The 25,110-nt window shown below is 49.1% G+C and overlaps 1 protein-coding gene across 9 annotated transcripts in view; it reads left to right on the forward strand.

Moving 5' to 3' along the window:
* LOC142472370 (P2Y purinoceptor 4-like) overlaps nt 1-25,110 on the forward strand; it is a 57,621-nt gene that overhangs the window by 26,214 nt on the left and 6,297 nt on the right. For 6 of the 9 annotated variants that reach the window (XM_075579455.1, XM_075579453.1, XM_075579457.1 and 3 more), the window contains one exon: nt 21,106-21,255. The exons of 1 other annotated variant lie outside the window; for it this stretch is intronic. The gene's annotated coding sequence lies outside the window, so the exon portion shown is untranslated. Of the gene's footprint in view, nt 1-3,170; nt 3,346-10,396; nt 10,471-21,105; nt 21,256-25,110 lie in introns of those variants that run through there. 2 more of the 9 variants (XM_075579454.1, XR_012789666.1) reach the window with 2 other exon arrangements.

Raw genomic sequence — 25,110 nt, forward strand, 5'->3', positions numbered from 1 at the left:
AATTTCGTCCCTGTTTGCAGCCATGTAGTTGCACTCGATGAGTGTGGGGAGAGCTATCTTCACTCTGTTGTTCACTGAACGTATAATGTAGCCATTCGCTCTTCTCCCTGTTGTCTCAGTTAACCCTACACAGGTTCTGAGGTTGTAGGGTGAGGCATTGTCTTGCGCGTTGAATAAGTTGAAGAATTCCGTCTTCCCCAATGATCTGTTACTTTGATCTTTGAGGATTGTATACATCCGAATAGCCTTGTCAGGTTGTCCCTGGGGGTGCACTGTGATAAGGCATATTTTGGAGCAGGACATTTTGTCACTTCCTTTTCCGCAAACCTCGGTGTGCTGAGACGTGACAGATGTTGGCTCTCCTTCTCCTTCCTCCGCTACGGAGGATGGGTTGTTGAGTTGGTGGAGTGTCAGTGCCTCTGGATGTAGAGATGTTACGTGCTTGTCACTTTTGCACAATGCACATTTGATGGCCTCTTTACAGTCTTTGGCTAGGTGAGTCATGGAATCGCAGCACCTGAAGCAGACTCCGAATTCTTCGAGTAACTTCTTGCTTTCCTCTAGCGACTTCATCCTGAACCCAAAGCATCTGTTAAGTGGGTGTGACTTCTTGTGTATGGGACATTCCCTGTTTGGGTCCCTTGGTTTCTCGTCTCCGGCGACCGACTGATCGGAAGTTGATTGGGTCGTGGGGGACACGTCCGTCCTGTGGACCGAGATGGGTGTTCGAGTGTTACCGTATCTCGTCATTGGTCTCTCATTCCTCATGTCGTTTGCACTGTGTGTGGTCTGCGCACCCAAGATGAAACTGGGATCGTTTCTTGTCCTCGCCGCTTCGCGGATGAAGCTCAAGAAGAATGAGAAGGGAAGGAAGGCGACTTGCTTCTCCCTTTTGTATTTGGAGCCTTGTGAAATCCATCTTTCTTGGAGATTGTAAGGTAGCTTCTCCAAGATGGGTCTCACTCCGCGAGCTGAGTCTAGGACGTTGAGACCTGTTAAGGAATGGTCTTTTCTTGCAAACTCCAGCTCTTGCAGCAGGTCCCTGAGCTCTCGTAACTTCGAGTAGTCTTTAGCTGTGATCCTGGGAAAGTTGTTGACTCTCTTGAAGAGTGCATCTTCGACTGCTTCGGGGCTACCGTAGCACACTTCTAGCCTTTCTCATACTAGGTCAAAACCTACTTGGGGGTGGTTCGCGTTTGCCGTCCCGAGTCTCTTCGCGTGTTCCCTGGATTCTTTCCCCAGCCATTTGGATAGCAGGCTGAGCTCTTCCCTTGCTGAGAAGCCCAGGCTCTTGATTGCATCCTTGAACGTGAGCTTCCACATTCGGTAGTTCTCAGGATGGCCGTCAAAGTTGGTAAGTCCTGTTTGCACCATGTCACGCCGGATCATGTACTTGCCCATGTCTGTCAGGCCTGAAGCATCGGCATAATGGTCGCGTTCTGAGGTAGCTACCGGGAGGGTCCTTGCGGTCGCCTCTTCCTTGGCGTGGAAGTGTGATGACTGCTGGTCAGTGTTAGGGGCTGTGTTTTCCCGTGTGGGTGTACCTGGATTGCGAGCCTGTTGTAGTGCATCTGTGTGCGCGCTGGCGTGTGGATCACTGTTGCGGCTGTGGTATCCCAGGTAGCGTGTACCCTTAAAGGAACAGCGTCTTCTCCACGTGTACCTAGCAAGTCTTCGGTGTCTGTGGTATCACTCCCGTCGTGTTGAGATGGTGCACTGGTGTTTACACTGAAGAGGTTCCTCACATAGTCCTCAGTGCATTGGACTGGATCCTCTGAGGCTATCCGTCTGTACGGTTGCTCCCAGTCGTCCTGTCTCGCAGCTGCTTCTAAGACTTCGGCTTAGGCTATGGCGGCGTCCTCTTCTTTGCTTAGAGCTTCTAGATCCGCGTCCAATTCGGCCCTTCTGCATGCAGCAGCATTAGCGGCGGCGGTGTTGGCAGCGGCGGTGGTGGCAGCGCCATTGGCGGTGGTGGCAGCGGCGTTCTGCTCCTCCTCTTCTATGCGCGCTCTTTCTGCCCTTACGGCTGCCTCTCTCCAACCATATTCGGCTCTGGCACGTGCGGCCTCTGCGGTGGCTCGCGCCTTGGTAGCGCTTGTGCTTGCGTTGAATGCGTTAGATTGCACTGACTTGGCTGACCTTGATGTGCGCTTGGATGTGCTGGAGCGTTGTGATGCGGTCTCCAGCAATAGGTCTTTTCTCTTACTCTCGGCTTCCGTGATAGAAGTTCGCACGCGCTGTCACGTGTCAAGTCAATATTATGCTGTAAGTCCCTTTCTTGCAGGCTTTCGCCAGTGTTAGCCCTGGACAAGTAAGTGACGTATGCCTCTGACAGCTCTTGGTAGCATGAGTGATCTAACTTTAATTGAGTTATTGCCTGCTCGAGCTGTTGTACATAATTGCCAGCGCCGGTGACATTGTGTATTCCAAGTGTGGTAGTTTCCCAGGCCTTCTCTAATTTAGCGAGGTGCGCTTCAATGTCAGTCTCATATTTTTCGCGGGCCTTTTGTGTCAGTGTGACTATCCGTTTAGGCCTTGCATCTGCCTGCGCCTGTTGCAGTTGCGCAGCGGCCTCTGTGTCTGAGTGGTCACTCTCCTTCCTTGTGTCTGGTGGGGATCTGAGTTCTGCCATGCTGCAGGTGTGTGTAGGCCTTTAGCCAGTGCATGTGGCGTGCGGTCTGTTAACTGCGTCAGCGATGGGCGACTGTCTCAGATGATGTCGAGCGGTGTCCTGCAGCGTTCAGCGTAGGGGTAGCTGTACTCACAGGTGTCCGATGGCTCTGACCCATGTCCTGGCGAGTGTTTGGTGGCGTGGCCCTTGATGGCGCTAGCCGTGGGGATGTGCGCAGGGGTAGGTGAGATGGTAGCTCCTCACTATGGAGCTGTGCAGAGGGTGAACTCAAACAGTATAAGGTAATCAAAGTTCTGTGTAATGTGCACTGTCTGACTGCAGTGCTGCTGCCTTGTGTGAAGTTGCAGGCTCTGTGAGCAGTATAAATCTGCTTGCTTGTTTGTAAGGCTTGCTGTAGAAAGTCTGTGCTCTTTATTAGCAATGTAAAGCTGCTTGCTTGTCAGTGTGCAGACTGCTCTGTATCAGCATAAAGGCTGTGAGTGACAGCTCGGCTGAGCATAAGCTTCCTGTTCCTGTGCTTACCCCTCCTGTCTCCTAGATATCCTGCCTTGTCTTGCTTGATCTCCCGTTCTCTGGAACTCTGACCTTGGCTATCCTCGACCCTCCGCAACTCTCCTACCCCGAACTCGGCTCTCGGACCTCGACCATTCTACCTTCTCCAGCACCGACCTCAGCGACTAGTACCTCCTACGTTCCGGACTTCTCCTACTCTCACCTTGGCAAGTATTACGACGACTCTACCCTCTCCACTCCTGACCCGGTGAGATCAACGATCCACACTCCTGACCGGACCCCCATGCCTGTCGGTAGTGTTATCCCTACTCCCACCTCAGTACTGAGGGTTTCATTTTGTTTGTGGTGAGCACAGCGTGACAGTATGCTCAGCCCCACAAACATAGACCCCTCTGAGGTGGGAAACATCTTGGCGTTGCATGCCACCATGTTTTCCAAACTGGAGAAATTCTTGGATCAGTTCAGCCGCCGCATGGATTCCTTACAGCAGGATCTTCGATCCCTTACGGTGCAGGTGCAAAATATCTCCGCTCCAACTCCCTTGACTCCTCCCACTGAGCCATTAGTAGGAGCTTCGTCTTCGGAACCCCGACTCCCAACTGATATTCTGGAGACCCCAGGGAATGTCGCGGTTTCTTAAACCAATGCTTCATCCAATTCGAGATGACACCCTCTCGATTCCCTTCTTCCAGATCCAAAATAGCATAAATTGTCTCCCTACTTACAGGTGATGCCTTGGCGTGGGCCTCCCCCATCTGGGAGCAGAGGACCGACCTCACACAGGATATCGGACGATTCGCCAAGGAATTTTGTCGTGTCTTCGACACCCCTGGGCGAAGAGTGATGGCTGCCTTTTCCCTCTTTTCACATCACACAAGGGAACCGCCCAGTAGCCAGGTACACTCTGGAATTTTGCACCATTGCCTCAGAGACGGGCTGGAATAAGGAGGCTCTGTCGTACAACTTTTGGCAAGGCCTCTCGGAACCGCTCAAGGACGAACTTGCTGCTCAAGAACGACCGTCCGAGTTGGGGAGCTCATTGCGCTTTGCATTCGCGTGGATCAGCGCCTCCAGGAGCGAAGAGCAGAACGTTCATGTCACCGACAGCCTCCTATCAGACCTCATGCCTTCCATCTCTCCGCTTCAGAACCCCTTACCTCTGATGCTCCGGAACCCATGCAACTAGAAGGCAACAAGCTATCTCCTTCCGAGAAACAGCGCCTTCGCTCCTCCGGACTCTGCCTCTACTGCGGCAACCCCGGTCACCAGTCCCTTCGCTGTCCCCTCAAGTCGGGAAATGCCAGCTCCCAATGAGACCCAGGGGAATCTCATTGGGAACACTCTCTCTCTCCCCCATTAAAAAAGAAAAAAATCCTCCCTAGTAGGACCTTGATTCCCGTTTCCCTTAGTACCGAGACCTCTTGCATCCCAGCCTTGGCCTTCATCGACTCCAGGTCTGGAGGCAACATTATAGACCAAGAATTCGCCAAGGAGAACAACATTCTCCTCATCAAGAGGAAGAACCCTGTGGGGTTAGAGGCTATCGACGATCAGCCACTTTAACCGGCTTTCATTGTCCTTCAGACCATCGAACTGTCTCTCTTGGTTGACGGTACCGACATGGAGAGGATTTCCCTTGACGTCATCCACACGCCCTCCGTAGAGGTTATCCTGGGGCTTCCGTGGCTTCAACGCCATAATCCTCTCATCAACTGCATGGACAAGGGATCCATCACTTGGAACGCCCAGTGTGCCACGTTCTGTGCTCCTCCGGTGCAACAGATTTGCAGCTTGAAGACACCCTGTAGAGGAGCAGTCCCCCTTACCTGAGGTCTACCTGAATTTCCGTGACGTGACGAATCGCAAAACCGCAAAGCGGATACATTGTCTGAAAAAGAGCTTTCATCACTGATTAGTCAAGTTCAACGTCAAGTGGCATGGGAATCTTAGGTTCTAGGGCACCCAGAAAAAAATTTCTTTTTGCCCCTAGTTCCTAGGCCTCCCCTCACTCAACCACCACCGGGTCCCAGAATCCAGGATCCCCGGAAAGGGTCGTGCTGGCAGAGCGGGTCGCGCCATAGGTTCCAATGGCGGCGGCAGAAGCAGCACGAGAAAACGGCTAAGTCCGAAACCCTACAAATCATAAGCCCATATCTCCGGTTTTGGAGAGTCCAGAGGGCCATGGTTTGGGGTGCCTGTAGTCACTGCTCCGGCATGGCTGCAGAACCATTCCTGACCCTCTCTGACCAACCCGACGGAGTATGGACCACCATAAAGGTTTGTGAGTTTTTCCCATAGACTTCAATGGCGGCCGGTTCCCATTGACCGGCTATGACGGAGAAACCCCATAGGCTTCAACGGCGGCGATGCCCCGTTGAAAGTCTATGGCGGCAGACTCCCATAGCCGCCAATGGCGGCAGATTACCATTGAAACTCTATGGTGGCGGAGCCCGTTGTTTTCAATGGGGATTTAGTGAAAAACCGTGATTTAATTTACAGCGGAGATTTTTGTATTAAAGTATGAAACGGTTTAAGTGGTATTTGTGTAACTCCGGTTTTGAAGGTCGCAGCGGGCTGAAACTTGGACCATATGGTGTCCCAGTTCCGGCATTAAGATCTGGAAAGTTTGGACCCACTGGACCTAACGGAACCGGATATTTTAATATGTTTGTGTTTTAACTTTAATAGTGTATTCCAAAGCGGGGATACACTCCCGCGAAGATTCCAAAACACAAAGGAATGCAAATGGTCAGGGGGGCGACCCAAAGTCTAGGAACCAAGAACTGATCAAAAGACTCTGCCACTCTAACTGTTTACATGAGGGCTGAGAAGCATACAACTGGAGTGGTTTGTAAGTGTTATATCTTACACCTACAAACAAAGAAGATCCTGCCAGATACTTCATTTGGTAGACTGGCCGGCGCCCCTGATTTAAATGTGGGGCTACAGAAATGAGACCCTCAGAGTCCCAGTGCGCATGGGCTAACTAGCTGGGGGGCATGGGTTAAACTGTGTTCCCACGTTAGAGATTGGATACAGATAATTGTTCTCCAATGGTCTGTATTCAATGTTAAGAATAGGGTTACAAAGGTATATAAACTGTTGTCAACCCTACAGTCTTTGTCTTCTAATTACATCTTGATTGTCACCTGATTGCTGGAGAATTGCTATCTGATACTTCTTCAACCCCAACCCTAAGTAAGTGTTATCTTCTTGCCTGTTAATTGTACTATTTTGCTGTGTTCACCTATTTAAGGAATAAATATACTTTATTATATTTATTTATTTATAAAATATTTTACCAGGAAGTAATACATTGAGAGTTACCTCTCGTTTTCAAGTATGTCCTGGGCACAGAGTAAAACAAATAATACATGGTTACAAGTACAGTTACATAAATGAACAGGGTATACATTATATACAAGACATTGCGTGCACAGTTAAAGAAAATATATATTATGAGCGTATGAAACAGTTACAGACCAGGTTAAAATGTGAGACAGCCTTAGATTTGAAAGAACTTAAACTAGTGGTGGATGTGAGAGTCTCTGGTAGGTTGTTCCAGTTTTGGGGTGCACGGTAGGAGAAGGAGGAACGTCCGGATACTTTGTTGAGCCTTGGGACCATGAACAGTCTTTTGGAGTCTGATCTCAGGTGATAAGTGCTGCATGGGGTAGGGGTGAGGAGCTTGTTCAGGTAGCTGGGTAGCTTGCCCATGAAGAATTTAAAGGCAAGACAGGAAAGGTGAACTTTGCGCCTAGACTCTAGTGTTGACCAATCTAGTTCTTTGAGCATTTCGCAGTGATGTGTGTTGTAGTTGCATTGGAGAACAAAACGACAAATTGAATTGTAGAGGGTGTCAAGTTTGCTAAGGTGGGTTTGAGGTGCCCAGCCATATACTATGTCTCCATAGTCAATAATTGGCATTAGCATCTGCTGTGCGATACGCTTTCTGACCAGGAGACTTAGGGAGGATTTGTTCCTGTAAAGTACCCCTAGTTTGGCGTAGGTCTTGGTTGTCACTGTATCAATGTGCATCCCGAATGTTAAGTGGGAGTCAAACCATAAGCCCAGGTATTTAAAACTAGTGACAGGTGTTAGGGTGGTGTTAGCGTTGGTTCTAATCAGGAGCTCAGTCATATCTAAGCCTCATTCAGTTCAACCCAGTTATTTTGTGTATATTATATCTTGTCATAAGTTACAGTGACACTGATATTTTCGTCAAAGAGGTCTTTCGTCTTCATGGAGTTCCATTAACCATCGTGTCCGATCGGGGTCCCCAATTTATTGCCAAATTCTGGCGTGCTTTTTCCCAAAGGCTAGGCATCTCTCTACATTTTTCCACTGGGTACCACCCACAGACCAATGGTCAGACGGAGAGAACCAACCAAACGCTGGAGCAGTACGTACGCTGTTTTATCTCGGATACACAGGATGATTGGGTGGATCTTCTCAACTGGGCTGAATTCGCCCACAACTCCCTACGGAATGAATCCACTCAAAATTCACCTTTTTTCGTCAACTTTGGTTTCCATCCATCCGACTCCCTATCAACACCTCACCTTCCGGTGTTCCAGCTGCAGACGAACGGATCATGTCCTTACAAAGATCATGGAGAGGAATCCAGGAGAGCCTTCAGACAGCCATCTCCAGACAGAAATTCCAAGCTGATCGCCATTGTCGCAGGACTCCTGAGTTTAAACCAGGAGACAGGGTATGGCTTTCATCAAGGAACATTCGACTCAAAGTACCCACTCTCAAGTTAGCACCTAAATACCTGGGTCCTTATCCCATTCTGGAAAAAATCAACCCTGTGGCTTTCCGCCTACAACTTCCACCCGCTATGAAGATTACATCCATCTTCCACGTATCACTCCTAAACCCTGCATTCCAGAGTACTCGTTTCCCAGATCCTTCTACCTCTCCTCCATCCCCTCGACTCATACAGGGTCAACAAGAGTACGAGATCCAGACCATTCTTGACTCAAGAATTTCTAGGAAAACTCTACAATACTTGGTTCACTGGAAGGAATACGGACCTGAGGAACGATCCTGGATCCCTCACCATCATATCCATGCTCCTGATCTCTTCAAAAGGTTCCATCAGAGGTTTCCCCTCAATCCTTACCGGAGTCGCCCGGAGGTCGCTTCTGAAGGGGGGGTACTGTCAGGAGCCAGGTGCCACACGCCGCCGCACGCAGGTGCACGGCTCTCCTGCCTGCTCCTGCGCCCCTTGCCGAGACCCCGGACTCGCGCAGTCTCACGCGCGCTCCCGCCCCCTCCACACATGCGCGCGGCTCTTCCTTCCACCGGACGGCGCCACCACGCGGGCGCACGCATGCAAATGCCACAGCGGGAGCCCCCACCTCTGGATTGTGGCGCGCATCATCTGCGCGGCACACGCGCGTGATGCACGTGCAACGCACCCGAGCTCCGTGGCAACAGAGCCTGATTGCTCCAAACACCTCCACGTGGCTTTCCTACCTTAGCCTATTGCAGGCTCCGCACTGGCACTCCCCGGTTCTGCCTCCTCCTTGGATTGGACTGCTTCACCTATTTAGGCTCAGCTGTACCACTGGCACGTCGGCTGAGCATAAGCTTCCTGTTCCTGTGCTTACCCCTCCTGTCTCCTATATATCCTGCCTTGTCTTGCTTGATCTCCCGTGTACTGACCTTGGCTTGCTTTTGGACCACCGCTTCTCCGGAACTCTGACCTCGGCAATCCTTGACCCTCCCCAACTCTCCTACCCCGAACTCGGCTCTCGGACCTCGACCATTCTACCTTCTCCAGCACCGACCTCAGCGACTAGTACCTCCTACGTTCCGGACTTCTCCTACCCTCACCTTGGCAAGTATTACGACGACTCTACCCTCTCCACTCCTGACCCGGCGAGATCAACGATCCGCACTCCAGACCGGACCCCCATGCCTGTCGGTGGTGTTATCCCTACTCCCACCTCAGTACCGAGGATCTCGTCTTGTTTGTGGGGAGCACAGCGTGACATTATGATGTCACGACGCCATGGTATCATGTGACCTAGCAGTGTCATTTGATGCCATGTTGCCATGGCCACTGAGGCCTTCACGCTCCACTGGCATTTAATTTAAATGCCTTCGGGAAGAGCGTGTGAACTCTGTAACCGCAGCGCCTCCCGCAGAGAATCTTGCGTCCCCCAGTCCAATGTACCAGCACAGCAGTTGAATAAAAGGGGTCATTTATTGGTCTTGAATGCAGACAAAATGTAGACAAAAGCCCAACATTTTTGGATCCTAGGTGGACTTTTCTCAAGGTCCCCTGGGGACCGATACTCATTTAGTATTAAAGCTGCAGTTCATGCAATATCCTGCATGTGTGTTTTTTTAAATAAATCAGTTCTGTAGTAAGAAACAGCAGGGGAGGGGTAGGGAGTAATCACAAAACCATACTAATTGGGTTATTAAATAAATAGATAAATCAGGTAATCGAATAGTGGATGCAAACTGTGAACTGAAAAAGTGAATCAGAAAAAGGAAGGGAACAGAGTGATTGTGACCCTCAAAGAATTCACTAAACTGCACTCCACTAAGTGTAAAAAATAGCTTTTATTAAGTTTACTTAAAACATATATTACCAAAGAATCGTGTAACGTGAATTAAAATTGAATTAAATCAACAATATCGAGCATCTATGTCATCAAATAGATATAATTAAACTATCCCAATTACCCAGCTAGTGATGGTGGGATATAGGTGGCATATGATGCTATAAGTCAGGGTATAACCCCCTCTGGATCAGCTTGCAGACTAGATGGTAAATTTATAGTCAGCGAGAACAAATGAGTAATAATGGAAGAATATCCAATACTCCTAGTCTAAAGGTATATTGTTACACACCTCAGTAAGTTACTGATTAGTTTGAGTGGTGCATATGATGTGAGTGAAAACCTGACACTCACAGCAGCAATAGTGGTGAATTCACAACACATACACTGCAAAGACACATAGGACACTAGGTAGGGGCAATAATAGCAAAACTCACTGACTAGAAACACTGGACTCTAATTAGCCAAGTGTAAGGATCTGTACATACTGAACCAGGAAACTACAAACACTGCATTAAAACATCTCCAAGTAGGAGACTGACAACATTGTGTGTCCAAAAATACTTTTAGCATTTTCTGTTTTAAAAAAAACAACTTTGAAAGACCAATTTTCTTGTATTCTATTTTAACAAGCATGTCGGTTCCTATAGCAACCATTTACATTCCCCAGATTTAAAGATGTCGCCAAACTTTGCCGATCAATAGATGGAGAATGAATTGACCGGCAGCTATGCAGTTCTTTAGGTAAGTAGAGATTGTCCACATGAAACTATTGAAGTAAAAAAAAAAAAAAAAAAACGCAAGCTTGAACTGCAGCTTTAATAATAATAATAATAATAATAATAATAATAAAAGTTCGGGCTTGGTAATAGTGTTATTAACCTGTTGAGGCCCTTCCAGCACTCTGATCACGTGAATGCATCTCCAAAAAAACACAAGGTAATATAGGAAACAACCCCCATCTACTGAATCTCCCATCACAGACTCCATGGGCAATGAATCCCACATTGTAACTTCCCTTACTGTAAAGAACCCTTTCCTTTGTTGCTGGTGAAATCTCAGCTTTCTCCACTCTCAAGGGATGACCCTGTGTCCTTTGTACTGCCCTTGGAATTAAAAGTGCCCTTAAAGTTTCTTGTATTAAGAAAGTGCAGAATAAGTGAGTATTCAGTATTAGGTGACACCTTTATTATTTGGACTAACAATTGTTAGTCCAAATAAAAACAGTATCACCTAATACTGAAGTACTCAGTTACTCTGCACTATCACCACTGGACTACTACTGTTATTTCTACTTAATTTATTGTATTGAGAACAATGCTGTCATAATAGAATACTTTTTAAAGGGCATTTCTACATTTAACAGCAATTTGCCCAGAATGACATAAAAAGGGCATATTTGGCCCCCGGAATTCACCGAAAGGTTTTTGAGGGCGTACAGCAGAAAATCAAAGGAAAACTTCAAATTCTCTCATGTTTTTCAAATCAGGAAATGCCAGCACTCATTACTGCTTCTATTTCATAATGGGATCAATAGAAACCTTGTACATTGAGGGTGGAGGCAGAGACAGCAATTTGCTGAACTTCAACCAAGTTTTTGTTCATGTGTTAAGAATTGTGAATAGAGGCTTTCTCTTAAGCCTAACACAATATGGTATTTGATATGCCACTTGTTTAGCCACGTCTTAAGAGATTTCTAATTTAAGATCAACTTCTCCACATCAACTCTTCCCCACAACAATATAGCATTTGCTGTCTGAAAAATTCAAATGCGTGCATTCCCATTTAGAAAATAGGGTTAAAATCTGCGTCGTATGTATGGAGACTTTATACATACTGTATGACACACAATGCGCTTTTTGCAATGATTTTTATCGCATCATTTTGATGTAATTCCCCCCCCAGCCCTCTTGTGGGTTTACAAGTGTACTATATGAAGTTAATGGTGATGTAGCAGATTCTGAGCGCCACCCTGTGGTGACAAAGCAGAGTATCAATTATTAGCGTAATATTAATAGTTCATATCTGTGCGCCAAAACAAATGAAAAAATAATTTCTGACACAGCTGGAGTAATTTGAGTTTAGTATATAGGTGCACATAATCCCAATCGCATATGACATGCGCTAATTTTGTGCTAGCAGTGTGTGAAGCTTGGAACATAGGCTCTATAATCTTGGGGTTGGTATTTTAAGATAAATTCGCGCTTGCTTTATTTTTGAAACATTAAACATGTATTTCTTTTAGTAAAAAGAAAATGATAAAGATTAAGATAAATTGGCAGATTCGTATGTCAATGGTTGCCATGAGGAGATGGCAGAAAGACATTGATACAAGACTGGAGGGACAGGAGGACAGGAGAGGTCGATTTGGGTATCATCAGCATAGAGGTGGTCGTGAAAAATGAATGACTGTTTTCATTCTTCAGGGTAAGGGGAAAAGAGTAGAGGTCGTAGAACAGAGCCCTGGGGTACACAAACCCGGGAGTGGGAACGGAAGCGGTCAGAAAGAGGACAATGTTACGCAGGCCAATTTAATGGAGGGTGTGTAGGGGATGGTATAACGGTGCTCGTCTCAGGTCAGGAAGTGGACCCGCAGGGCTAAGGTAGTGGTATATAAAGTCACCGACTAGAGCCAAGGGACAAAGTCCTTTTAGAAGGTCCCTCTGAAGACCGAAACGTCGGGATACTTTAGAGTTCTATGGCGTTTTTGTTATTTCATTCTTGCCGGTGCCTGTATTTGGTGTATTTGACATTGTGACAGGGGGAATTGACTATCCCAACACTATTGGGAGACCTATGTATAGGTCTGGAGTCCATAAGTGAACTGGTTAATCCCAGCTGCCTCGTTAATGGGCTTTAGGAACCCAGAGCTCCCACTTGTTCCTGGTTCCTGTCTGAATCAGAGAAGCACATTCTGAAACGCTGGAGGGGAGACCAGTCTGCAGCAAGGTCTGTCACAGTGGGACACTTACCCTTGTTCTTTGTTTTTTTCTTGGACTTGAATCGCCCTTTCTGGGAAAAGGGCAAAGCCCTGTTTTGGACTATTGACCTGGACTGTTGTCATGGAACAAGTAAGCCCATTTCTGCTCTCTCTGATCATCCCCCGCTTCTTTGCAGCTTCTGCTTGTCAGCTCCTTAAGTTCAGCTGCATGTATTTGTTCCACACACACACAGTGCCTGTGTATTACGCCGGAGTAGCCCGCAGACCAGACCTGTCCCTAGAACTAAGGTGGCAGGTATGAATACACACACCGACAGAGCGAGGGACGTGTCCGGGTTGTGGTATTAGATGGTGCCAGACCAGATGGGGTGTATTGCGTGAATACTTGCCTGTACCGTTTTCCCAGAAGAATGGTCATTGCCGTTGCCGAGATCAGGGGTAGGAGACGTATGGAGGGATCGAGATGAGTGCCGTGGTCGAAGGGAGCCAGAAGGTACGTAAACAGGAACAATCCGAAGTCGAGAGCCAAAGGGGGTAGTCTGCCAAGCCGCGTCAAAACCGAGAGAAACAAAGAACAAGCACTGTGAAACACCCATACAAAAACTATGACGAGCAAGGAAGCACAGAACAGAGAGGGTATATAAAGCTGGAACAGCCAACCAGGAGAGGGGGCGTGCCTGGAGGAGCCCAGGGAGTTTCAGTGCATTGGCTGCTGTTCTTAGAGCTCAGGTGACACTCAGCAAGAGCCAGATTGTAACCATGCGGTGTTTGGGGGCAGAGCCTGAGTGGGGATAAGTTCAAGGGCTTTTGTGTGTGCACTGTAAGTCCGACGTGTGCATGAGAGGAAGCAACGTGGGGTGCGCACGTGCGTGCGGGGCGGCGATTCCGTGCCGACGGCTGCGGCGCAGAGCGTGGAGGAAGAACCTCGTGGGGTGTCCCACCATGCCGAGGGGTAAGTGATGAAGCTGAAGGGGGCTTGCGTGGTTGTAGTGGAAGAGTCTGAGCAGTGTAAGGAGAGAGCCGTGAGCTCCGCCTGAGGCGCTGTGTGCTCACATTCCTAACAGTACCCCCCTCTTCAGGATCGGCCTCAGAACGATCCAAGAACAGCTTGTCCGGAAATTTCCTCCTAAAAGTCTTCAGGAGGCTGGGCGCATGGATGTCTTTGAGCAGAACCCAAGACCTCTCCTCGGGTCCGAAACCCCTCCAGTGGACCAAAAACTGAAGCTGCCCCCTGGAGATGCGGGAGTCCAGTAAGGCTTGTACCTCGTATTCCTCGTTATTGAGTACCGTGACTGGATCTGGCTTGCTGGTCTGTTTAGAAAAGAAACGATTGGCAATGTGGGTTTTAATAGCGAGGCATGAAAAACGTCTGGGATCCTCATGGAGGGTGGTAGTTTAAGGCGACACGCCACTGAGTTAATCTGCTCCACGACGGGAAAGGGTCCCAAAAACCTAGGAGCCAGTTTAGGGGAAGGGACTCTCAAGCGGATGTTTCTTGATGAGATCCATACTAAATCCCCTGGCTTGTAGTTGGGTGCCGGCCGACGGTGGCGATTGGCCTGAAGTCTAGCAGTATCGGCGGCCTTGTGGAGAGACTTTTGTACCTTGGACCAAATGTCTTGGAGAGTGGAAATCTGTTCGTCTACCGCCGTTACCCCAGAAGCCAGATTGGAAATGGGTAGGCAGGGAGGGTGAAACCCATAATTGACAAAAAATGGAGATTCTCGGGTGGATTCACTTCGGGCCGAATTGACCGCGTACTCTGCCCACGGGAGGAGTTGGGACCAATCGTCCTGGGAATCGGAGATGAAACATCTGAGGTATTTCTCCAGCGACTGGTTAGTTCTCTCTGTCTGTCCATTGGACTGGGGGTGGTATGCAGAGGAGAAGGAAGAGACAATTCCCAGTCTTTTAGTGAAGGTCCTCCAGAACTTGGAGACAAACTGGGATCCTCTGTGTCTTGTTCTGGGCGCATACAGGACAAGCGCGAGTGTATTCCGCAATGTCTTTAGACATACTGGGCCACCAAAAGTTCCGACGAATTAAGTCTAACGTCCTTCTGAAGCCCGGGTGACCTGCGGGTTTAGAAGAGTGTCCCCAATCTAGGACCTCTGGAATGAATCTGGGCGAGACGAAGAGCCTGTTAGAGGGGATCGCCGTGTTTGAAGGGATCTGTTGCTGGTCCCTTTTGATCTTGTCTAGCGATTTGAAGGTGGAAGTAGCCAAAATTCTTTCGGAAGGTACTGCACCGACACACTTTATTCGAGCAAATACCCAGTATGTACCTGGCAGATACCTGGAATGCGCCGCTCCTCACCTCTGACAAGCCCCGTTGCGTTTGCCTTCCCAGCCTGGGTTCATGCCTGGCTGACGGGCGGCTGATCTGTTAAATGATAATGATTAGGATTTAATAGGCTGCAATGCTTCGCGTGTCTACCAGATGGCATTAATTCATGAATTGTAATGCAGTATATATATATATACTGTGCAGTATTGCAGCCAGCGGGAATAAAATGCTTCAATCCCTGCCTGGAAAATACCTCAATGCACTCGGGCAGAAAACAGTCACAAACCTCAATACACCCGGGTATACCCGAATTCGTGGGACTAGCCGAGCTCGAATAAAGTGTGTCGCCAGTGTAGGATAGGTTCCAAAGTTGCCTCAGGCCTGTCTTCCGAGGAGTATTGTCTGGACAACGCATCTACCTTCACGTTCTTCGTTCCCGGGATATAGGATAGGTGATAGTTGAAGCGAGAGAAAAAGAGTGTCCAGCGAGCTTGTCGAGGACCGAGGCGACGTGCTCCTTCGATATAAAGTAAATTTTTGTGGTCCGTTAAAATAGAAAATGGCTTCCTTGACCCTTCCAACAGATGTGTCCACTCTTGTAGTGCCATTTTAACGGCCAATAACTCTCTGTTGCCAACGTCGTAATTCCTCTCGGCAGAGGAGAATCTCCTGGAGAAATACGCACAAGGGTGAAGTTTATCCTGGGGCGAGTACCTCTGTGATAGTACAGCCCCTGCACCGCAGTCCGATGCGTCAACTTCTATTACAAAGGGAAGATCCATGTTGGGGTGGCGCAGGATCAGTGCCGTGACGAATGCCTCTTTAAGGGCCTGGAAGGCGGAGATAGCTTCGGCGGACCAGGCAGAAGGGTCAGCCCCTTTCCTAGTCAACGCCGTGATGGGGGCCATTCGAGTGGAGAAATTGCGAATGAACTTCTGATAGTAGTTCGCAAATCCTAAAAAGCGCTGGATAGCCTTGAGAGTTTCTGGTCTGGGCCATTCAGTAACTGCCTGGAGTTTACCTGGATCCATCAAAAAGCCTTCATCCGAAATAATGTAGCCCAGAAATTGGGTAGAGCGTTGATGGAAGGTACACTTCTCTAGTTTGGCGTACAGGTGATGTTTGAGTAGACGTGAGAGGACGTACGAGGTGTGACGAATGTGATCCTGGAGATTCTTGGAGAAGATCAAAATGTCATCTAAATAGACAATAACAAAGATGTTGAGCACCTCCCGAAATACGTCATTAATAAAGTCCTGAAAGACAGCCGGGGCGTTACATAAACCAAAAGGCATGACGAGGTACTCATAATGCCCACAGCGGGTGTTAAAGGCCGTCTTCCACTCGTCGCCCTGCCTGATGCGGACCAAGTTGTAAGCCCCACGGAGATCCAATTTGGAAAATATCTTAGCCCCACGCAGTTTATCGAAGAGTTCCGTGATCAAGGGGAGAGGATAGCGGTTCTTGATGGTGATACCGTTCAAGCCCCGGTAATCAATACATGGCCTCAGAGTACCATCCTTTTTCTTCACGAAGAAGAACCCTGCTCCCGCCGGGGAACTGGAGGGCCGTATGAATCCTTTCTCAAGATTCTCCTTTATGTAGTCTTCCATGGCTTGAGACTCAGGTATCGACAATGGGTAAGTCTTGGACTTGGGCAAGGTGTATCCTGGGACCAAATCGATGGGGCAATCGTAGGACCGATGAGGAGGCAATTGTGCTGAGCGGACCTTGTTAAAGACCTTGCAGAAAGGGTGGTACACAGGGGGAGGAATGGAGTCCTGAATCATTGTGTTAGCCAAGAGTTTGGGAGACTTCCCTGACCTCGGTTTCCAGGTGATGGGGGTAGGTGAGACCCAGTCAATTGGAGGGTTGTTCTTCTGCAACCAAGGTAGCATGGATGGCGTCAAGGACCAGGGTCTCGCTGTGGGAGGAGGTAGATAGGAGGAGAGGTACGGTCTGTAGCGAGATAACGGCTGGAGACAGCGACCGACCGTCAATCCCAACCAAGGCAATAGGTTGGGCCTTCTTCACCAAAGGTATCCAGTTCTTTGGCGAAAACAAGGTCTACAAAGTTTCCTCCAGCACCGGAGTCGATAAAGCGCCTGCGAGAGAAATAGGAATCGTAAGTTTCTTAGGCAGTGCCTCCTTGGGGAGGGGACGAGAAGAGATAACACCCAGTGAGAGCCCCTCCATACTCACTGAGTGTTCCCATTTCCCGGACGCAAAGGGCATGCACGGACCAGATGTTCAGGGGATCCACAGTAGAAACAGAGTCTGCCGGCGTAGCGGTGTTGTCGTAGTGGATTCCGGATCTGTTGCACCCCTAATTGCATTGGCTCGGGAGGCACCAGTGCCAGCTGCTGCGAAGGAGGCGGTCTAGGAACCAGAGGAGAGTTGGGGAAGGGTGCTCGGAAGGTTCGTGGCCGGGCATGCTGATGCTCCGAGCGTCGTACCTGGATGTGTTGATCAATGCGTACGGCCAAGTCGATGAGCGCCTCCAATTGGTCTGGCCTGGGTTGCCGAGCAAGATCGTCCTTGATGGACTCCGAGAGACCTTGCCAGAAGACGGAGACGAGCGGCTCTTGTCCCTAGTTCGTCTCGGCGGCGAGTGTGCGAAATTCCACCGCATACTGTGTCACCGATCTTCGCCCCTGAGTTATCTGGAGGAGGGAAACAGACGCCATCTCCCGGCGTGCAGGGGAATCAAAGACTTGTCGGAACTCACCCTTGAAGGCTATGTAGTCTTGTGTCAGATCCGGGCGCAACTCCCAGACTGGCGAGGCCCATGCCAGCGCGGTGCCCGTCAGTAGGTTGTACACGTAGGCTATCTTCTTCCGACCGGTGTCGTACTGAAGGGGTGCCATTTCAAATTGAACCTCGCACTGGTTAAGGAAACCTCTGCACTCCTGCGGGTTGCCAGCGTACGGCTTGGGAGGCGGTATCTTCACGTCCTGACTGCTGGGTCTGACTGGTTCTGCAGCCTGTGGAGAAGAAAGAGGAACAGGTGCTTCCGGTACCAGAGCCGAAAGTTTGGCCATTTGGCGTGCTAGGGCCACAATCTGATCGGCCATGGCCTGGTTTTGCTGTATCAGCGTAGAGATTGCTTGCCTCAGTTCGGCCTGGTCTGCGTCTTGTGGGCTTGTCATAATGTTACGCCGGGGTTGCCCGCAGACCAGACCTGTCCCTAGAACTGATGTGGCAGGTATGAATACACACACCGACAGAGCGAGGGACGTGTCCGGGTTGTGGTATTAGATGGTGCCAGACCAGATGGGGTGTATTGCGTGAATACTTGCCGGTACCGTTTTCCCAGAAGAATGGTCGTTGCGTTGCCGAGATCAGGGGCAGGAGACGTATGGAGGGATCGAGATGAGTGCCGTGGTCGAAGGGAGCCAGAAGGTACGTAAACAGGAACAATCCGAAGTCAAGAGCCAAAGGGGGTAGTCTGCCAAGCCGCGTCAAAACCGAGAGAAACAAAGAACAAGCACTGTGAAACACCCATACAAAAACTATGACGAGCAAGGAAGCACAGAACAGAGAGGGTATATAAAGCTGGAACAGCCAACCAGGAGAGGGGGCGTGCCTGGAGGAGCCCAGGGAGCTTCAGCGCATTGGCTGCTGTTCTTAGAGCTCAGTGTAAGGAATCCGCTCCACGGTTTACTGGTTACCTTACCTTGCAGACCGGTGCAGTTCTGGAACAGCTTTCCTGAGGTTTGCTGCAGCCTGGATTCACTCAAAGCAATACACACTCTCTCTGGTATCTACTGCAGCTGTGCAGCCTTTCATTGCAAACTATACTTGCATTCACTCATTAGGGGCAGTACCTTCACACCCCCGCCGGGGATTGGCCCGCTGGCCTTTAAGTATTGCTTGCCCATAATGCTCCTCGCCGAGCATAGTCCTAACTGGATGTCATCTGTTTTGCCACAAGCTCTCGCTTGTTCCCCTTTGCTGATACCAGGTCACGCCCTGCGTCCTTCAGCTTCCTTCAAGCCGCTTGTTCTCCCATGCTGATTCCAGGTTACGTCCTGCATCCTTCAGCTCCCTTCAAGCCGCTTGTTTCCTTGTGCTGATACGAAGGTATTCCCTGCGTCCTTCAGCTTCTGTTCCCCTGTGCTGAAGCAGAGGTTTCGTCCCTGCGTCCTTCAGCCTCCTGGATTCCTGCACTAAAGTAGAGGTTCGTCCCTGCGTTCTGCAGTCTCCTGGATTCCTGCACTGAAGCGGAGGTTTCCCTGTGTCTACAGTGTCCTGGTTCCTGCGCTGAAACAGTGGATTCCCTTGCCCGCTCAGGACTTTTGCGTTGTAGCACTGGTGCACCCGTACAGCAAGACGGTGTGCCATTCTGGTCTGCCTACCATCTCCTGTGACCAGCACCATGGGCCATGGTCGTCGCTCGCGCAAAGGCCAACCCCGCGCTCCTAAGCTGAAGCGGGTCTCTCCTATCTCCTTGTTGCCAAACTCCTGCATGGACAATGTTTATCCTGACGTCTCCTGTTCTGATCCTGGCTTGTACAACGACGACGCTGTCTTCTCCAATCCTGATCCTGCGACATACGACTACGAACTGCGCAACCCGGATCAGCCTGCGCGGTCTCAGGTCGGTGCTTTTACAACCCCACCTCAGCCCCGCGGTCCGACCCTGGTTTGTGGCGAGCAGAACCCTGACACTCAGGTGACACTCAGCAAGAGCCAGATTGTAACCATGCAGTGTTTGGGGGCGGAGCCGGGTGGGGATAAGTTCAAGGGCTTTTGTGTGTGCACTGTAAGTCCGACGTGTGCATGAGAGGAAGCAACGTGGGGTGTGCACGTGCGTGCGGGGCGGCGATTCCGCGCCGACGGCTGCGGCGCAGAGCGTGGAGGAAGAACTTCGTGGAGCGTCCCACCATGCCGAGGGGTAAGTGATGAAGCTGAAGGGGGCTTGCGTGGTTGTAGTGGAAGGGTCTGAGCAGTGTAAGGAGAGAACCGTGAGCTCCGCCTGAGGCGCTGTGTGCTCACATTCCTAACACTGTGTGATGTATCACTATGTTGCATTTTCTGCCTCTGTTCATGAGGTCTGTGAGTTGCTATAGCAACCTCTGAGATCCTTCTCAGAATGGGCTATTCTGCCCTCCCTCCTGCCTTGCTGACAGTTAGTTTGTCCGATCTCACTTCTAGTGTGACCCTTGCTCCTCACTTCCTTTTCCACCCTGGGTACAGCATCTGCCTGCTACTACCCTGGCAAAGCCTTTCTGTTTTACCGTAGTCTAACCTTACGCAAGCATTTCTGACAGAGAAGCACTCTCTACTCACACTACACCTACAAGTACCCTTTGTTTTCTCCTTCTGCAATAAAGTTAAGACAGACAATAAGGACTTGTGATGCTTTGGAAGAGGGAAGACATGAGTTAAAGCTAACTATTCATACTTCACACATGACCCTGGTTCCGGGATAACTGTTCTAAATAGTTTTTTTTTGTTACATTACACCTATGCTGAATGAAGCTCTATTTGTGTTCTATGTTTTTGTGGCTGAATAAACAAGCCTATTCAGATAACCCATGTGCTGTTGCGTTGTCCCGGCAACATATGGTGTGAGAGATTGGATTCTGAGCAGCCCCTGCTGATGCCCAAAGGGGACGCAGGACCAGTGTGTAAACTACAACCCATTCACGACCACCAAGCCCTACAAAAAGATCAGACGTTCCAGCAACAGAGAGGTCCTGCACATTCCAAGCAATTCCTATAGAAGTTTCATGACTTCTTCAGCTTATTGAATCTTATTTTTTTTTAAAATTGGAATGGCACTCCCAAGATTTTCTCGTATTATCGTACGTATATTTATCTGTGTGCTCCTCTCAGACTCCGCGTCCCGTAAGAAGTCTCAGACCTCCGCAGCTCGGCTGTCTCCTGAATTAGTTGTTTAATACAAGGTTGATGTAAAGTTTTGATAATGTTTATAGAAAGTTTATAATGTTTATAGAAAGTTTATATAGGTTAAGATGTTATTAACTTAGTAAGGGAAACCCTGCATATATAAAAAAGTGTATGTTAGATATTTTGTAGATGATTTATTATAGAATAAGTGGAACCGCTCTTTGGGATTACAATGGCATTAGAGGGTTAACCGTGTGGGCCCACACAGAGATAACGCCCCTTTTCCTATCACCAGGCAGAATCATATTTTTTAATGCAGCTTGAATAAATCATACTTTTATTGCCACATGACCTGCTCTTTGTCGCTGTGCACCACAAACTACATTTTGGATTCTCTTGGACTTCGGACGCGGTTGCACGCCTGAGGACCTGCAGGGAAACAACAGTGAGTACTCTCATTTTTTATGGGCCACCCTAAGGAGAGTAGAAGTGACGACACCCTCACTAGACATCTCCAGGGATTATTGTGTCAATATATGTGAAATTGGAATTTGAGAACTGCACTTCAGCCATTTATATTCCCCGTGCATGGTCACCTCTGCATATATGAACTTATATAAAGGGACCAAGCATTTGAGCTCCTACAGAAACCTATACATACAGAATCATAGCTCCACACACTTCGACCCAGTGATAGGGATGTAATAGCAGGATACATATAGTATGGAGAGGGATCTAGAAGGTCAGGTCCCCGGAGGAGTTACAGGTGAGGGATCACACAGGGAATAGTGTCTATAGGTTTATAATATAGATATGTCTAGTACAGTATATGGTAAGAATCCATCTTATTATGTTATCGTTAGGGGCAGTGCCCTGTTTAGATAGCTTCCTCAGGAATGGCTCCACATGGCTCTTATGATTCATTGAAGGGTCCATAGCTGACTCTTACCCAGAAGGCCACGAGATGGCACTCAGTACCCGAGACGGGGATAAGGCCCGACCGGGGCCCAATGGAGATGGAGCACTATTGACCCTACACAGCAGAGGGATTACTCAAGTAATAGGGATTAGTCAAGCCTCAGCACTTCCCTAGCAGGTTGAGATTGGGGGTAGCTAGGGAAGAGGATACAGATAGCACAAGCCGATAACAGTGACGAGACTATACACAAAGTGATGTATACTGTGTAAATGAGACTTTATCAATGGGGATAAATAGAGCTGCTATTGTATGAATAAAGTCCCTGCATTACCAACGCCCGGCTTGCACTAACCCAGCACCTGACAAGGTACACAACGTCCGGCCTGCACTAACCCAGCACCCTGACAAGGTACACAACGTCCGGCCTGCACTAACCCAGCACCCTGACAAGGTACCCAGCGCCCAGCCTGCACTAACCCAACACCCTGACAAGGTACCCAACGCTGAGCAAGCCACTTAAAGAGACATTTGATGTAAACTCCCTTGGAGCCGGGCAGGCAGGGAGGGTTACATAAGGTAGTTAGATAGTTATACAGTTGGAAGTGTATATTTAAGAGGGGTGAAAGTGTAATTCCCCACACAAAGAGGCACATGTTGTATATATGACCGTTGCCAGGTGACCATTCTTGTCCAGTCAGGATTGCCAAGTGATGTCATCTTTTGAATGGTAAAGATCCTGAGGGGTCAGCTGAAGAGACAAGACTGACACAGGACTCACCCATTGACATGAATTTGATGAGTTGTAAATAAGTTATTGAAAGTGCTAAGTTTTCCTCCTGCCCCTTCTTACTTGGTATTGTATTGTATGTCTTTATTTATATAGCGCCATTAATGTACATAGCGCTTCACAGTAGTAATACACGTGGTAATCAAATAAATAACAGATAATATAAATAACAGATCACGGGAATAAATGCTTTAGACATAAAAGTAACATTAAGGAAGAGGAGTCCCTGCCCCGAGGAGCTTACAGTCTAATTGGTGAATTTGATTGATTGTTTTGATATATGGAGGGGTACCTCCCTCTTCCAAGATACCAGTATACATGATATTCCCCTCTATTATCTGCCTAAGAATGCAATTTATTAACAATTATTCATTTAGTAGCCTAGAGACCCCCCCTGGCTTCCCATATCCCCCCCTATAACACAGTGGAGATGGAGAGGAGCACAATAGAGAGGTTATTTAGGTCCTGGCAGGGGCAGGAAGGCATTCCACACCCTGCCAGAAAAGTTCACGCCCACCTGGCACACCGTCACTCACCGTCACACGCTTGTACGTGTTGAACTTTAAATATATATATATATATATCATTGAGAAACAAAAGAAACAAGAGATAAATGATGGGAAGATTTGAATGTCTGTTACTGTTTTTGAGGTGGGAATTTCGGGGTGCTTGCCTCTGTGTCTGAAGCAGCACATAAAAGGAGTGTAGGAGTGTGTGTGTGTGTGTGTGTTACACGGGGGGGGATGTGTGAGTGTGGATAGTGTGTGTGTATGTGTGTCGTAGGGTTGCTAGGTGTCCGGTATTGAACCGGACAGCCCGGTATTGAACCGGACAGCCCGGTATTTGAGATAATACCGGACATGTATATGTGCGGGGGGACGGGACATGTATGTGTATGCCGGTATTACCTCTCTGGGCATGCATGTGTATGCCGGTATTACCTCTCTGGGCATGCATGTGTATGCCGGTATTACCTCTCTGGGCGTGTATGTGTATACCGGTATTACCTCTCTGTACATGTATGTGTGTGGGGTGGACATATATGTGTATGCCGGTATTACCTCTCTGTACATGTATGTGTGCGGGGGGGGGGGCATGTATGTGTATGCCGGTATTACATCTCCGGACATGTATGTGTATACCGGTATTACCTCTATGTACATATATGTGTGCGGGGGGGGAGGCATGTATGTGTATACCGGTATTACCTCTATGTACATATATGTGTGCGGGGGGGGGGGGGCATGTATGTGTATGCCGGTATTATGTCTCTGGACATAGTAACTAATCGCGGGATTTCCCCTGAGAAGGGATAGAGCAGGGCTGCTGCTGCTAGGGGGCTGGGCAGCTTCCTCCACCCTGATTTGGCTGCTGCTGTGTAATGCAGCCAATCAGGAGGAGGTGGGGCCAAAGAGCAGAGGAAAAGCATGTAGCAGAGAGAGGTGAGTCTGTGTCCTCTGTGTCCTGTCTCCTGTGTGTGTGTCCTGTGTCTCCTACCTGTGTCCTCTGTGTATTTGTTCTGTTTTTCTGTTTTGTCCTAGTGTGTGTGTGTGTGTGTGTGTGTGTGTGTGTGTATTTGTACTTGTACTGTCGTGTGTGTGTGTGTGTGTGGGGGGGGGGGTGGTGAGAGAGGATGAGGGGAGGGGGGTGAGAGAGGATGAAGGCAGGGGGGTAGAGGATAAAGGTAGGGGATTAGAGGATGAAGGGAGGGGGGTGAGAGGATGAAGGGAGGGGGTGAGAGAGGATGAAGGGAGGGGGGTGAGAGAGGATGAAGGCAGGGGGTGAGAGGATAAAGGTAGGGGATGAGAGGATGAAGGGAGGGGGGTGAGAGGATGAAGGGAGGGGGGTGAGAGAGGATGAAGGGAGGGGGGATGAGAAAGGATGAAGGGAGGGGGAGTGAGAGGATGAAGGGAGGGGGTGAGAGAGGATGAAGGGAGGGGGGTGAGACTGGCTCTGAGATACTACCTGCTGGATCCAGCTCCCTCTTCCGAATGGCGTGGCTCGCAGCGCACACAAAGTATCTATTCCCTGAGCAGGGGAATCCTCGAGCCCTATTGGCTGTCGTGGGCCATGTGTTGTACATAGAGTTGCCAGGTGTCCGGTATTGAACCGGACGGCCCGGTATTTGGTTACTCTGTCCGTTAAAAAATTAGAGATAATACCGGGCATGTATGTGGGCAAAGGGCGGGGTGGGGGACATGTATGTGCCACTCTAAGCATGCACCAATTTGCAGTATTTCATATTCTATTTCCTAAAGAAATCCTCTGAAGGGGGGGGGGAAATGTGTGAGTGTGTGACAGAGGGGGAAATGTGTGAGTGTGTGTGAGAGGGGGAGAGTGAGTGTATGTGAGGGGAAATGTGTGAGAGGGGGAGTGTGGGTGTGTGTGAGAGGGGGAGAGTGAGTGTATGTGAGGGGAAATGTGTGAGAGGGGGAGTGTGGGTGTGTGTGAGAGGGGGGAGTGAGTGTGTGTGTGTGTGTGTGTGTGTGCATGTGTGTGGGAGAGGGGGAGGATGTGTGAGTGAATGATTAAGAGAAGGTGTATACAGTATTTGAGAGAAGGGGGAGAAAAGTGTTTGTAACGGGATGGGAAGT

Source organism: Ascaphus truei, chromosome 21 (assembly GCF_040206685.1).
Source record: "Ascaphus truei isolate aAscTru1 chromosome 21, aAscTru1.hap1, whole genome shotgun sequence".
Taxonomy (NCBI): domain Eukaryota; kingdom Metazoa; phylum Chordata; class Amphibia; order Anura; family Ascaphidae; genus Ascaphus; species Ascaphus truei.